The sequence below is a fragment of the Dermacentor albipictus genome, chromosome 2 (assembly GCF_038994185.2).
Source record: "Dermacentor albipictus isolate Rhodes 1998 colony chromosome 2, USDA_Dalb.pri_finalv2, whole genome shotgun sequence".
In the NCBI taxonomy this organism is placed as follows: Eukaryota; Metazoa; Arthropoda; class Arachnida; order Ixodida; family Ixodidae; genus Dermacentor; species Dermacentor albipictus.
Genome location: NC_091822.1, coordinates 144,319,862 through 144,324,332, shown reverse-complemented (window position 1 = coordinate 144,324,332; position 4,471 = coordinate 144,319,862).

Genomic DNA, 4,471 nt, shown 5'->3' with positions numbered 1-4,471 from the left:
TTTCTTACTGCTCATTCTTGTGAACGAATTATTGTAGTAATGTGTGTTTCTCCTATAGTACAAAGTCTGTTCCATATGTGCTCTGACTCGCAATGCTCTCTGTTGAGCTCAAGCGGAACACTAAACCTTGCTATTGCGGCCAGTGCTTTGCCCTTCAGGTGAAACTGCTGCCAATTTGTAGCGGGCTGAAATGCTCCACATCCTGCGACAAAGGCTGGAGTGAATGATGACATAACTTTTTCTATTGCACGATGCGTCACTGCATATGAGCTGCTCTTTAATGAATCTCTTTTGCGCCAACATGCATCACTGGGTATGTGCTAGAAGAAAAAAAATTCGGGTAAAACTTGTATCTCGCGATGAATGTCAATGTTAAATGCGTTTAACATTGAAGCAATTTAGCGACACACCATATTGCCACTGCCGAAACGTGTCACGTATAAAACACCCAGCATCGGTCAAATCCTAAAGGATTTTTTTGTCAGTGAAGAGGCTATGCATATCCAGTCGCACATACCCATAGTCACTCAAATTGGGGTTGCAAACAAGGCACTGCGTAACCTCGAACCGAAGTCAATGGGAGCAATAAACGAATACATGAATGAGTGCTGGCACTCCAGCCATTTACCTCCCGAGTGGGAACACACACGGTTGGTGTTCATACCAAATCCAGGCAAGAAACTGAACCTAGAAAATTTTTGCCCCATTTCACTCACCTCCTGTCTAGGCAAGCTCATGGAGCATGTAATACTCTGCCGCTTGCAGATCTTTGCAGAGGAACACGATCTCCTACCCCCCACGATGCTCGGTTTTTGAGCACACTTGTCTGCCCAGGATGTCCTCCTTTAATTACAACACAACCTCTTGCATCCAGACAGTGGTTCGAGCACGAAAGCTCTACTGAGTGTGGACGTCCATAAGGCTTTTTGACAACGTGCACCACACGGCCGTGCTTGAGAGCTTGGCTGAGCTCTCAAGCACGCGGCTGAGCTCGCGGTCAGGGACCTGCGCTCGCCTGTAATCCAGCTCGGCGACCAAGGCACGCCACAAGGCACAGTCTTGTCACCATTCCTATTCAACCTAGCGATGTGCACCCTGCCTCCTTAACTGAAGAAGTCCCGGGACTCGGACACACGCTATACGCCAATGATAGCATGCTCTGGACATGTGAAGGGTCGGACGGCACAGTTGAAGAAACGCTCCAACATGCTACCGACATTGTCGTGTAACACGTGAACGCAGCGGGACTAGAGTGCTTCCAGCACAAGTTGGAACTCGTCCTGATCCGGCCACCCACTCGAAGCAAGCACAAGTCACCACCCCCCTACCATCATGATATGCGTAAACCAGCAGCCAGGCACCCATGCCGAGCATATGTGAGCACTGGGCGTGATACTACAGCAGAAATGGCGGAACGTCATCACCATTGATCGGCTCCAGATAACATTATACCAGACCACGAGAATGCTACATGGAGTGAGTGTGCGTAAGCAAGGCACGAAGGAGAAGGACCTGCTCCAAGTAGTCCAGGCCTTTGTCATCAGCCGTCTCACCTATGCACTACCATACCTCCAGTTACAGAAGACGGAACGAGCTCGCCTCGACTGCATTATACAACATGCATACAAGGTAGCCCTTGGCTTACCAAGACACACATCCACCGAGAAACTTCAACTGGGACTCCACAACACCATCGATGAACTCATTGAAGCACACCACACATCACAGTTTCACCGTCTCCAAAATAGCAAGACCGGCCGCTGGATCCTCGCACGAATGGGCCTCAGAGCGTCCTCGATGGGCAGTGACCTCACCGCCATCCCACCACACATAAGGGGCATGTTCGTCATCTAACCGCTGCCCCAAAAACACACTCGCCACCCACCATGACAGCAGAAGAAGCGCAAGGGCCCAGGCCCTACACAAAACATACGGGACCAACTCCGCCGTGTCATACGTGGGCACAGCCCAGTACTCTGATCGACCCCACACCTACACCATTTGCACCGTTTCGGGCCCAGGACTCAAGGCACAGACAGCTTCGAGCTTTCTACGCTCTGCCACACCCACCGAAGCAGAAGTCACCATTGCGTTGGCCGTGGCCTCAACAGACGCCTGTACAGTTATGAGCAGCTCCAAAACCACCATAACTTTGCGCGAGGAATAGTGGCATAGCCCACATTAAAGCTCCTACAGTCACTATACAACACAGAGAAGAACCACGCTCAATAGAGTTGATATAGGACCCGGCTCACGCAGGGAATTCAGGTAACGAAGCATCCCACCAACATGCTCGAGGATTCGTCAGCCTAGCGGAGGGCCTGCCGGAACCGGAGACCTCAAACGAAGCCCTGCACTCACATCACGACATAACCCAGTATTACCGTCTGGCACGATGCACTACACTCACGCCACACAGTAAACTAAACAAGCGTCAGATCACCTGGCGCAGTTTACAGATGCACTCATACCTGAGCCCCTACGTATACTCGCACAATTACCCAGACAGAGCAAGTCCATACTGTCACCTGTGCGACGAGCTAGCTACGCTCAGTCACATCCTCTGGGACTGTGAGGAGGACCTCCTCCCCCGATCTCCTGGTCTCTCTCTCACCTTCATCATGGGAGGAAATGCTGCTTAGCTCGAGCCCAGATGTGCAACTGCGAGCCGTTGAACCAGCCGAAGAGGTCGCTGCCACGCATCGCGTAGCGGCCATCAGGCCTTCCTGACAAGACCATGAATTAACTCCCCACTCTGACGAATAAAGTTGTCTCTCTCCCTCTCTCTCTCACAAGTTGTTGTGAAAAGGGTTCATTGAAGGGCAGCACATACCCAGTGTCAGCTTAATACGCATACTTAGTGACCCTAGTTGGTCCAACAGTTGGTTTCAAACATGGTTCCCTCTGAACACGCAGCACTATACTCTCTCTACCCATGGAATGCCCACATGACCAAGGTTGTCGGTAAAATGATCTAGACACGCAAAAAAGGTACAAACATAGTTACCGAAAAGTGCGTGAGTTAAACTAAGAATCACAATCACATTAAAAATAATTTAAAATTTATGTGGTACTGGGCGGAATCGAACCTGCGTCATGAATTCAGACACACGCGGCCTTTGCGTGGGTGCCGCCAGATGGCGCAGCGTGTCCTGAGGAAAGCGCTAGGGCGGAGCCGGGCTGCAGTACACGCCTCATGTACGCGTTTCAGGGGCGGCATTGCAGTATGTCGCTACAGTGCTTCAAGGCTAATCGCATTAACTTCGACAGCCATACTGAGGCTGTTCTGTTTCTTTAGAGAAGCGTGATGACCGTGATGATGGTAGGTTTCGTCGCACATTTATAGACACATTGTCTTGGAATCTGGCAAAAAGGCAAATAAATGTCTGACGAACAGCCAGTTACCCATAAGCACTTACTGAATGTGAATAACAAAAGAGAAAAAGTTATCCCAGAATACAACAACAAAAAAAAACGAAAAAGAATTCCGGTGATAACGATATTCCCCAATGCGAAATTTGAGTGCAGCTGTATACGTGTTTTCATTTCGCAAAGAATTTGAGACTGAAATCGCCGCACTGAGTGGCAGTGGACCAGCGCCGTCAGCGCCTTAGAACTAGGAGGGGCAGTATGCGAACGCTGGCACGATGAGCGGCATCGGAGCCAGCTGTGGAAGACGACGAACTCGCGAGCGGTACGTGCCACAAGCGTGTTCGCACGGTTACGCCGAGGTACGCAGACGCTCAACCCAGGAATGAGCACCCAAGAGCTGCGCTCTAAAACCAGGAGCTCATTGTGTACCTGTAAGGAATTAAAAGAGGTAGAAGTCCCATCTACCTACAAGGGAACACAATATACGCAAGGTGTAGGAAATATTTCTCGTTCACTACATTGGGCCTGTTCGATTAGACTTCCCGGTTTTACATCCCATCTATTTAGCAAAATCCTACTGTAGTTTATTTAGCTCTGTGCAGATTGAAGCCCTATCATTCATGAGTAGCTGTTATAACCGACTCACTCTCTTTATGTCGAAATTGCCTACCACGTGTAGTGACACAAAAGTAGCATATCTCTTGGCTCCGTCTCATATGGGTTTGCTTCGTTTAATTTGGGTGCGGGCACAAAAGCTTGCCTTTGAATGAGTGTGCCGACTCATTAGCGAAAGCTTCCATATGACTGGGGCGTTAGTTTCTGCCGCTCCCCCAACCACATACACCACTGTCGCTAGGTCACTGCCATCACCCCTTAAGCCGTAAATTCTGCACAACACGTAGATTAGATGCTACACTAACCAGGCTGCGCTGCCCTATACCCCAACACTAAATTTCTATACACACAGCTAGGCCTGGTTTGGCGGCATCTGCCTTGTGTATACACTGTGGGGAACCAGAAACAATTGACCACCTTCTTCTTGCATGCCGACGATTTTCCTTAGTAAGAAGAAGGGTGCTCGATTTTATTTATTTATTAA